This window comes from Aphelocoma coerulescens, assembly GCF_041296385.1.
Source record: "Aphelocoma coerulescens isolate FSJ_1873_10779 chromosome Z unlocalized genomic scaffold, UR_Acoe_1.0 ChrZ, whole genome shotgun sequence".
NCBI classification, from domain to species: domain Eukaryota; kingdom Metazoa; phylum Chordata; class Aves; order Passeriformes; family Corvidae; genus Aphelocoma; species Aphelocoma coerulescens.
The window spans coordinates 44,919,509-44,931,539 of record NW_027184085.1 but is presented as its reverse complement, the minus strand read 5'-3'; the positions used below and the strand labels follow the sequence as shown (position 1 = coordinate 44,931,539).

At 45.4% G+C, this 12,031-nt stretch overlaps 1 long non-coding RNA gene across 1 annotated transcript; it reads left to right on the top strand.

Moving 5' to 3' along the window:
- The first annotated feature begins 11 nt into the window (after positions 1-11).
- LOC138103023 (uncharacterized) lies at positions 12-12,031 on the top strand. Its single transcript, XR_011147640.1, has 3 exons — positions 12-407; positions 3,141-3,419; positions 11,445-12,031. It is a non-coding gene; the product is annotated as an uncharacterized lncRNA (long non-coding RNA).

Here is a 12,031-nt window from a genome sequence, read left to right as displayed (position 1 = left end):
CCGCCAAAAAAAAAAAAACCAAAACACAAGCCCCAAAACCAAACCAAACCAAGACCCACAGAAAGAAACCCAAACCAGAAATAAAAGGCCCAACACAAGTATATCTTGGAGAATTGTTTTACTTTGTTGCAAAGTGCTGTTAATTACAGAGACGCTTAGCGCTGTTCTGACATGTGAGCCATCAATCTAAACACTCCCAACAGTGATTTGCTTTGGTTGCGCTTTGCTACTTTGTACGGGACAAAGGGAAGGGAGTAAGTGTTGCAATATAGTATTGTGCAATTCCTGTCTTTTAAATAGAAAATGATAGGCAAGTCTGCATAGGCCTCTCGCACACCAAAATTTAGCCACTGATTTTTGCCACTCCCACTCTTCTTAATCAGGAACGGGTCTACTGGCTTCTTAAGGTAAAAAGGAGAGAAGGGGAGAAGGGTAGAGAGATTCAGAGGTGGCAGTACCAGGGATATTCTGCTGTGAAGGGCCTTGAGCCTCCTGGGCCTTAAAACTCAGTCTGTTAGGTTACCTCTAGTTTATGATATCTAAAGGTAATTCTTAGACTCCCTATGGAGCATCTTACCAGGAGAGGTGGCTGGGTCTGTATTGCTGAATAAGACTTTTGGTGAAGTAGCTCTTTGGCTTTCTGTGTTTTTCCATCTGTGGAGTTGTAGGACATTCTTCCAGAGCAGTTTCTCTTTCCTGTAGTGGCTCATCTAAAGCTGGCTTGTTGTAAGTGCAATTTCTGCCTACACTGAAAAATCTTTCTGAGGTTCAGGGGACCGCGCATGTGCCCTCACTGCGTGGTGTTTGTGGTGGCTAATCCTGTATGACTCAAAGGAGATCCCCTTAGAAAGGAGTAGCTCCAGTTAGGTGCAGACTGAGAAAGATGAAATGTATGATTCTTTGTGCAGTATGTCTTTTTATCAGTTCAACAGAGGAACTAACTCCCATAAGATAAAGGAGAGCTCTTGGGCAATAGGACCCAGCTTTGAAAACCCTTGGTGGCTTCTGATTCTTGCTAAGCTTCCATGATGCAGAAAACACTTGATGATCTGCATTACTATAGTCACAATACTTTGCAATGTCATGGGCTGGGTCTGCTGCTAGTATCATGCAAGTTCTGTGGTCCTTACTGGGATTCATGCCACATGCTGATTAACAGAATAAGGAATTTCCTGTAAAGGGCAAGAATCCCCTCCCTGCTCTGTCACCACCAGCATCTCCAAGCTCTCTTTTTGTCCAAAAGAGGTGTGAGCAAACTGCCACTTCCTACAATTCTTCAAGCTGGTTCTTCACAGGCCTTCAAGCATGGCACTGAAACCTTTTCCTTCAGTGTAGCTCTTCAAAACAAAAGGTGGAAGCAGAGCAGTTCAAATTGGGCTTTGCTCTTCCAGCAGCTTACGTGCAACAAGTTGGTGGGTGGGTGTTTTTCCCAAACATCCTTTCTTGGGTTTTTGTAAGTTGGGTTTATGTGTACCTTCTTATTCTGCCTTACTAAATTAGCTGGCACAGGGGAAGCCTCTGAGAAACCCTTTAAAAATCTCTGCTTTTGGTAGAATTTTATGAAATTATGGCATGTGAACAGGTTGAAAAATCCCCAACGAAACAACAAAAAAAAAACCCCACAAAAGTAACCCAAAACAGACAACAAAACACGTAATTTTGTATGGATATCATGGACCTTGAAAAACTTGATTAATTTTGGGAAGTCTTCAACAGGTGTGCTGGCAAGGACATTGCACACAGATGGAGATAGTAGTGAAACAAAATTCAGTAGCTACTCATTTGCTGGATTTGGTCAGGAGAGATTTTAAAGGGCACTTCTGAGACCTTTTTTCTGATGTGGTGATTTTTTTTCTGTAAACAAGCTACAGGGCTTAATAATACACAACTGAGGATTATGTCCATTGTAATTTTTTTTACATTACTTTTACTAACTGTGTAGTATTATATTCAAAATACTTGTTTCTGAGACAAAGTGGACGATACTAGTGGGCATCTTGCACTTGATTAAATGTAAAACATTTTCTTAATTTAGTGATGTGTTTAGGAGAATACTGTAACTTACTGAATATACAACAGTGATAACTGTGTTTACAATAATTTTCAAATTCCTACTGTTCAGTGGTAGCCAACTTGTTTGAGAATTGGAAGTAAGGCATACTGCAATTGGCAATCTTGGAAAAATTAACTCAATGCTGCTACCACTAAATACTGTGGGATGGATACCGTGGGTTTAAATGGCAGCAGGATTGTATTCCAAGCCTCTGTCTTAAGTACTTATGACTAAAAGGCGACTTGCCTTGTGCTCATTTATGTATCCCTGTGTGTAGTACATCAGTTAGAAATCTGTTAATGATTGATTTGTAACATTAGGACCTTTATGGAGATCACAGTGGGGTTTTTGTTTGTTTTTGTTTGTGAACAGACACTTAGACATTTTGGAATGTATAACATTGATCCTTGTGCTGGAATTGTTTACATGCAAAAAGGTATTTATGATTTTTTGCAAACTGCAATGTGCAATTTTGTACATGTGTTTTAAACTACAGAGTTTATAAGGAAGATATTGTATGTACAGTACTTGGACATGAGTATTATTTCTTTGATATAAATATCTAGAGGAAAATTAAAACTGCTTTATATTCATATTTTTGGCTGTGTTTTTTATCATTTCATCAAGAAATTTAAAAGGCTTAAGGCATAGTGATTTGGGCTTTTTAAAAAGTATTTTTAAACCATGCTTGATACACTGCTTCCTTTGATTGTGTGAACTTACCAAAGTGCAAGGAGGGACAAATTTCTTCTTGCAAAAATGTTGCTCTTTGTGCTCTTCCGCATATGCTAGTGCAGTTGCAACTCAGAAAGTAAACTTCTGTATAGAGCAAAAGAGGAGAAGAGACGGTCCAGCTCTGATGAGATCAGATTTCAGGCCCTTGCTAAGAAAAGCTGACTGGAGTCATCAGCTCCTGTTAGCCGTGTCTTAAGTTTTCTCGTTCAACAGAACGAGTGACAGTAAAACCTTTTTGCAAATTGAATTGTTCTGAACCACATCTGGAGTAAAGCTGTTGAAATAAGAGATTTCGTTTTCTTTCCCATGATCGTTCTTATGCACATTGATACATCTTGACATACTCCTACAGGAGAGCTACTCGGTAAACATCCCCACGTGCTGACAACGCTTCTGAAGTCCCAGCTGAAAGCTCCCGTGCTCTGGGAAGGCAGCCCTGCCTTCCGGATACATCCTTTCAAACTAGCGACGCTGGGCGGAGTGAGTGCCAAGGCCCAGCAGGAGCGCTGCGAGGATGCCAGGCTGGAGTGAGAGCTGGGAAGCAGGGCAGTGCCGGTGGCGCTGGCTGTGCCAGCTCACACGCCGGCACACAGCTGGACCCTGGCTTTTCTCTAGAGCGCATGGATTCCAGGTCTGGCACTGAAAAAACAGCAGAGGGAATGTTTTCTTCTGGTTTAAGATACAAATGCTAGGATTTTTGGGGCATGACAAAGCTGGGGGAGGGGAAGGAAGCTGTAATCACACTGTTGTTCATGCTGTTGTATGTTGGCACTTAGTTTTATGACCGCATTATTGGTTTGGTGTGGGACTACTGTGACTTCTAAATGTGAACTGTGCCTCCCTCAGTGCTCTGGGAGTTGTTTAATGCTTTTTAATCTCCATGTCGTGCATGGCTTCAGGCTGTGTTTCACACATGCTAGTCAGACCATTCCTTGCAGGTTTTCACTCAAGACAGATTTCTTCATGGGGGAGTCTGAAGCACTGTTGCAATAATCTTCATGCTTTCCAAATTAATTGCAGAGGGGAAGTAGAACAACAAAATGGTTTGTGGTTTTAATGGCTTGATAGATGTTTGAGGGTATTGTTAATTTTCTATGTCAATTTGAACTTCAGATCATGGTTCTATGGAAAAGTGTTTAGCATATGTGATATAAGAACCAGTCTGCTTGTTCTCTTTAAGGTTTGAGTTCCTCTGGCTTTGAGTGCCTCAGAATGGTGCCTTCAGAAGTGCTCAGGAAGGAGATAGTTGAGACTGATTGTGCTTTTTTATCCAGAGAGTGTGGAATGAAAGCGGGTGCTTCCCACTGGTTGAATAACCTGCAGGATTGTGTTCAGGTTTTGTTTTTTTTTCTTCTGAGAATTTCCCTTTCTTCTCCCTCTCTCTTGGGGTTCCTTGCAAGAGTGAAACAGGCATGGCCCTTGCACAACTTCCAAAACCACAGTTCTAACACAGAACGGCAACTCATAATTTATTCCTGTGCCCTGCACATCTTCCAGACTAAGGGAGGCAAAGGCCCATTGGTTCTCTTTCAGCCTATTATTTCTGTTCCTTCAGCCTGGGTGACTGAGGTTCTGGCACAGGCCATTCAGGTAGATCTGGCAGTTGCATCAGTTGCCAGAAGTCAAATAGTAGGTGACAGAAAATAGCTGTGAACTTCTCTCACTTGTCCTGATGTGAGCAGGTTACTTTCTGTTTCATCTGTAGCTGGCTGCACTAAAGTAATTTCTAAGTGTTCCTTTTCTCTGGTGTGACATAGCAATGTGGAAGATATGACATGCAAGTTGCACTGGGTTTCCCCCACCAACCGTAAATTAGGTCAGGAAGTGTAAATTACAAGATTTGGGCAGCTGTTTCATCATCTGAGCCATTCTGCCAAATCTGAAATTCATGTCTTCATCATTCGTGCTACAACTCTCAAATGTCAGTCCCAGAAAGACCCAGCTGCAAGGCAGGTGGAGAGTTAATGACTGTAACTGATGGATTTATCAATTCAGGGAGGTTGTTGGATGGATGTCAGCCCATGGTCAGTGAGTAGGGCAGGGCTGGAGGCCTGATTCCTGAGATTTCAAGTTGCAAAGGCCAGTCACAGATCCCTGGATGCCTGTCATGTCCCATGATATGACTGCTGTGTGTGATGCATCATAATGGTTGGATTCTGGAGGGTGTCTCAAAGCTCATTCTTCAGCTATCCAGCAGCCCAGACCAGGAGAAGACAAATAGGGCAGCCAGAGCACATAATTCCTAACCATCACCTTGTAGCTTTTAGTAACCTGTGGAGTCATTCCCTGAGCCATACTTTTGAGTTAAAAGGGCTACTGCTCTGCTCTGACCTGACAGTTCCTGTGCACCTGTAGCCACAGCATCACGTAACCTATAATAAATATATATATTTATAAATACGTATATATAAATATATATATTTATAAACACAGCAGCAGCTCTGAACACCACATTACCTGAGGTAGCTATGTCTGGGGTTGAATGCTCATCCTTTGCTTATTTTCTTGGTCTTTTTTTGTGTGTTTGTTTCCTTTAATCAAACAAGTTTTTTTCCTTTGGACTTGGTAGAACAGGTCCAGTTTCCATAGGGAGCAGGATATCAAACAGCTCAGTCATCCATGGCCCTGAGCAATAGGGCCCACCTGAAAGGAACATGAAATGGGTTTTTGGCTGCAACTATTACATCTGCTTGAGAGGCCTTAAGCAGATATTACTCCTGAAGGAGGTTTCCAGCTACCCATGGCCTGTGCTCTATGGTGGAATAGCCATGCCCCTGCCATATTCCACATCGAACAGCTGGACCTCTGTGGTGGGTTGGCCCAGGGATGCCAGGTGCCCACCAAAATTGTTCTATAACTTCCCCCCACAGCTGGACAGGGGAGAGAAAATAAAAGGAAAGGCTCAGGTGCTCAGGTAGCGACAGGGAGAGATCACTCACTGCTTACCATCATGGGCAAAACAGACTTTACTTGGGTTGAATTCATTATCAGTCAAAATCAGAGCAGGATAATATGTAAAACAAATCCTAAAAACACCTTCTCCCTACCCCTCCTTCCTTCCCAGGCCAAACTTTGTTCCCAATTCTCTACCTCCTCCCACAAGTGGTGCAGGGAGATGGGAAATGGGGTTATGGTGAGCTCCTGACATGTTCTTGCTGCTGCTGCTGCTGCTTTCTTGTTAGGGAAAGGAGTCCTTCCCCTGCTCCACTGTGGGTCCTCCACAGGGTCACGAGTTCTACTAGAAACCTGCTCCAGCATGGGCTCTTCTCTCCATGGGTCTGCAGGTCCCTGCCAGGACCCTGCTCCAGCACAGGCCTCTCATGGGGTCACAGCCTCCTCTCAGGCACCCACCAGTTCCAACGCAGGGAATCTCAGTCCTGGCATCTGGAGCACCTCCTCCCTCTCCTTCTCCACGGACCTTGGTGTCTGCATAGTTGTTTCTCTCACATATTCTCACTTCTCTCTTCTCTGGCCACAGTTAATGCCTCACAATAACTTTTTTTCCTATTTAAAGATATTATCACAGAGTTATTACTATCAACTCTGAGTACCTTGGCCTTGGGAAGCAGTGGGTCCATCCTGGGACCATCTGGCATTGGCTCTGTCAGATGTGGGAGAGGTTTCTGGTAGCTTCTCACAGAAGCCATCTCTGTAGTGCTCCGTTACCAGAACCTTGCCGTGTAAACCAAATAAAACCTCCTGATGCTCTGGAATTCCTGGTGCTTATCGACAGTTGCAAAGAGAACTTTTTCTTCCTTTCCACCCTGTTTCCATCCTTTCTCTATGCCTGAGCTCTCCTTTGGTGCCTCCCACTCACTGCATTTCTCTAACCCTAACACTGCATCTCCATCTGCTCCCTCAGGCTGCAGCTGGCAGCCTTCCCAGCTCCCCTCCCTCTCTCTTTGCCTTCCCTGCCCAGGTGTGTGTGTAGGCACTTTGCTGTGCAGCAAACTGAATACCACCTCCTGGAAGTAGAAGGACAGAGAGCATACCATGTTATCCTCCACAGTTTCACCTGCTAATGTACAAAAGCAGAAAATCTCAGGTCAGTGAATCAATAAACTGACTGACAAATGCAGCTGTAGAAGGGAGAGAGCCTCTGCCTACGGTGAGTATCATGAGCCTGTAGGTTCAGCACAGCCTTGCTTCCCTGTGCTGGGCAGGGCTAGGTAAAGCCACAGCAAGAATGTGGCCTTAAAAACTGTGTTGGCTTTGTGGATTTGCCCCTTAGTTTTAAGGAGATCTTGAATCTCCCTTTTTTCTGGGTTCTGTATTTAACAGGCTTAAATAGGGGAGAAAATGAAGGAAAATACCAGACAGAAAATTACACAAAATTGACACTAATGTAAATACTTTGGGGCAAAACACCAGCATGGGGAGACCTGTTGCTGTTCTCCAAAACATGCTTTAGAAAATCCACAATTTGAAGGCAATTTAGAAAGCTCAACAGAGGTGCCAGATTACCTCTTCTGTTTTGCCACAGGCCAAGACCCTCCGGCATTTGCAGATTAAGTAAGAGTTGACTGGAAAGGAGTGTATTCCACTATCTTTCTCTCATCGCTGTAGCCTTTTGAGGAGTGATGGAGATTTAACTCCAGGTGCTGGCCAGCTTGGCTGATCTCAGGAAATTAACAGCTCTTCCTTCTCACCTATAATGTCTCTGTTCCAGTGCATCTATTTATAGTGGGTGTTGAACAAAATACTCTCTTACTGACTATTCTGAAGCCAGTTTCCAGGCCACCTGAGAGCACACACTGTGGGTAAAGACAAACTCAAGCCAAAACCAGCTGTGCAAATGACTGGACATCTCATTATGCCGCTGAATACCTTGAAGCCTCAATATACCCCTTGGATCACCTCTTGCCCTTCTGAAGGTGCTAGAGTCTCACTGACTGCAGATTCTGGAGATTTTAAGGGGCATACATGCCCATGGGCTGCAGTCTGGGAACAGCCATGTGGGCTTTCCTGTTCCTGTGCAGCTATGGCTCTGAAAGCATGACTCACACCAGGCTTTTCCCAGTGCCTTACCAGTTAATTCTTTCAATCTCTTTAAATGAGACATGGGGCAAATGTGACTCATTGTCGTTTCTGGAAATGACAGACTTGCAAAGTGAGGCCCAGGGGAGTGTCTGCCTTGTGCCATGCAGCTGGGATCAATGGGCAACTGCACCCTGACCTCACTGCCTTTCCCTTCTACTTTCAAACTTAGCATTGCTGCTTGAGTTTTGACAGCCAAAACCAGGAGAGATTTTCTATTTTCCTTCATCGACTTTGTGTGAAGTAAATGTTCTGGCTAGAAAGGACAGTTTGCTTGAACAGAGGAACTTGTCAAATTTTATGCTTGTGTTGCTTTATTAAAACCACATACTTTGATTCCTCTCTGCATACATCAGCCTTGAAAGAAGCTCCAGGAAGGCAAATCCCTCCTTCTTGGATAGATCCACTGCTGTTGGAGCTGGTTACTGTGATGCTAGCAGCAGGGCTAGTGTGTCATATTTACCCCTTTGTGCTGTTTCTGACTGCTCCATGGCACTGCAGCAGCAGCACCGCCTCCCCAGAGCAGGCACCCTGCAGCAGAACGTGTCCATCTGGCTTGGGACTGGTACAACAGCTGGAGCCTCGCCTTCGGTGTGTGGCTCTTCCCTGGTACCTCCCAAATTAAAACCATGTGGGCCTTCTGCAAAGGTGCTGCTTCACTCTAACCATCCTCATGATCTATGTGAGCACTGGTGTTAGTCCTGCCTAAACCTCTCCAGATGCATAACAGGCCATTTTTGCCCCCCACAGGACACATAAAGACCACTGCCTAGTTGCAGTGTGACACAAACGGTCTGGCAGCACTTTTGAGCTTTTCAGGCTGTGAGCTTAGGAGAGGTGGAAAAAAAAGTAAAGAGAACAGAACAGAATAGGGAACTTTATTTTACTCTTGCTCCTTGAGGTCTAAGTCAGGGCTCTCCCAGAGGGAGTATGTGGTACCCAGCCAAACTAGGCACACCACTGAGAGAATCACCGCAAGAATGAACCCACAGCTGCCTTAACTGGACAATTTTGCCTAGCGAGGAGACCTAGGCTGTTTCATGCACAGCATGAAACACTCCCAATGGTCACAACCAATAATTTTATGCAGCTTGCATGTCCTTTTGGGAACACAGCCCAATGGAAAACGACTACACACATAATTAAATGTAGCCCTCCCAAGTGACTGCTCTGCTTGCAAGGCACCAGAAGGTGGGTGAAAAAGGTGAAATTCCAAGCCTCCATGCATCTGGGCTTGCAGCAGACTGTAGTCACTGCAAACTTAGACACAGGGGCTTAGCATTTACACAGAGGTTCACGAAAACCAGGCCTGGTATCTGCCCCCTCTCTTCACCTCCTGGTGCTTACTGGTGGGCTGGGCATGGCTGCTACACTCCCCAGCAAGGACACACTTGTAAAGGCTGCAGGTGGGTTTGTCAGCCTGGACATCGCTGACCTTCAGGTTTGCCAGTACCAGGGAAGGAGGACACAAAGGACAGCAGTGCACACAAAGCCTGTGTCCTTGTGACTTGGTCACCCCAGGGTGTGGGTGGAGTAAGCACAATGTTCAAGGCACTGAAGTGAGAACCTGGGCAAACAGGAGTGAGGTAGTGTCTGAGACCACAGCGCAAATATTTGCCTGCAATGCACTAAGGCAGAAAACTGAAAGGCAGCCAACAAAGGGTGGAGGAGTCTGGTGGAGACAAGGCCCTGCTTGTTTGCTCAGCAGTGCAAAGGACATAAATGCAAAGTCAGGGCCATTCAGGCCTCTCAAGAAGCTATAAAAGGTGAAAAACAAGAGGGGGCCTGTTACAGCCAGTCCTGCATGTGCCTAAATGCTCTCTGATCACTGGTGGCTCACCTGCTTCTCCTCTGTTGGCTTGTCCTTCTGCTGGCTTGTACCTCTGAGAAGCAGCTTTCCAGGCGGAGACAGGGAGATTAAAGACTTTTCTGTGCTGTCTTTCTTGCTCCACATCTGCAGAAGGACCTGCTCATCACTGAGCTTTGGCTGGGGAGGTTGGGGTGGGGGGCGAACACAGCTGGCACTAACTCCTGATCCCATCTTGAACTTCCAAACCTTACAGTTTGCATGGTCAAACAAACTGCATTTACCTCCTGCTGGATCTGCGGCATTAGGTTTTTCATGATCCACTCAACTGAGAACCTTTGTTACCTGGTAGGGATGCAAGATTAAGATGCAAGAGCAGATCATGACCTTCCTACCAAAGGCAGAATTAGAGCCCCCTATGTTCAAGGAATCAGATTTTAAAAGGCAGAAAATATGTTTTGTGATGCTTTATTCTGAGCAATAGCAAAACTTAGGCTCTGTCTGGACCAGACAGATGTTTGGGTTGGTGCTAAGAGGGTGACATTCTTATTTTTTTTGTACCTGATTTTGCTGCTTACAAAACCCACGTGTATCCTGCTTTCTCAGACAGATTTTGTAGCACAGGGAAGGCTTCATCCTGGTGGTAACAGCTGCCTTGGCCCCAGAAGTGGGTGTTTTGATGTAACTGTGTCTTCCCCAGCATTACTGGAGCAAGAAGCCCTGGCTCCTGACAAAGAGATCACAAGGGCATCCCCTTTCACCCCACTGCCCCTCTCCCTGAATGACTTTGGATGGTTTCTCTTCAGTTTTCTTCCACTCATCTTTTTGCTGTGAAAATCCATGTTGAGACATCACCTTCATGTTCAGAGGTGAAAAACTGCTCATGTACTGTTGTGCCCTTCAAGGGAACCCTCATGGCCTCTTTGGAAATGAAGAGGTGCTGGATGATATGCTCCAACAGCCGAAAAGAAAGAGGAATGCTCATTTATGTCCCTGAGGAATGGCTCACCCTCCATCCCTGGATAATGTTTCCTCCCTTCAGTAACTGTTGTGGGCAGCAGGAGACCACAGGGTAGGTAGCCTCAGTGTAAGGGCCAGCCACCGTGACCTGCCCTACTCTCTGTGTTGCCTTTCTCCCCATCTCTGGGCTTCACCTAGGGGCTGTGCCCTCAGGGGAAAAGCCTGCTCTTCAAAGGCATCTACCATCAGCCACTGCTGAGCCCATCCAAGAGAAACCTGGGAAGGAAGTACTGCAGGAATGGAGATTGTTTTCTCAAGAGAAAGTGCTTCCTACAGGGTTGTTTTGCACTCCCTTTTTGTCCCAAATCTGTTGCAAGCTGGAAACGTGATACCAGGTTCTGCAAAACTGCTTGTTCAAGGTCGGTGAGACTGTGGAGCCATTTGACACAGCTCCCGGGCTGATGGCAGCAGACACCTCAGAAAAGAGTATGGCATGATAAAAGATCTGCCTCCACCTACTGCTGACAGGCATTTGAGAGCTTTTGGAAAGAAGGGTTGTTCTGGGGCTTCCATGTTTATCAGTTCTCATGGAACTGGTACTACAGATCTGTTTAGAAGCTTTTGGGAGCTGTACAAACTCTTAACATCGCCAGTTCTGTCAGCAGAGGGTAACTGTGCATCTTGTGAAGCAGCTTATCCTTTTGCTGAGTTTAGAAACTGTTCTCTGCTAACTCCCTGTGGTGTCACCCACACCTGGTGGCATCTGAAGAGGTGAATAGTGGTTTTCCTGTCACATCTCCCATCAGAGTCCTGTTTTTTTAAGATCTCTACCATACTTTCTCTGTTTTGCAGGTTGAGGATCCTAGTACCTTTGCAGAGAACTATGCTGTACTTCCAGCTTCCAAGAGTCTGCCCTGTCCTGTCACTGCACCCATCCTGAGATGGGGAGACCAGAACTAGGTGGAGGGCTCACAGTGAAGAAGAGTGAGAATTCTCCAGTCACATGCCCGAGAGGATTAAATTACCTTTATTACGTCTCTCATGATTCTCAACCTTTTATTTCCTTTTCTAGCCACTGCTGAGCACACCAAATAATTCACAGCAGTTCTGGGTATCTTCCTGAGTGGCAACAGCTGACAAGAAGTCTATCAGTCAGCATCCATGGAAAGGATTTCTGTTGCCCCATGCCCACTACTTCATGTTCCTCAGAGCTGCATTTCATCTGCTAGTTCATTGTCCAATTGCTCTGACATTGTGGGTACATTCTGATGTTGTTAGGTAGAGAGACACAGCTTGTTAGACTCCTGTCTGCCAGGTAAACCTTGGAAATATGAGTAAGGAGAGCAGGATCCCTGAGCTTGCCAAGAGTCTGGAACAAGAGCATAAAGATATAACTTATGATGTCCTCAATTAAGCCACTACAGCTACTTGTCAGAAAA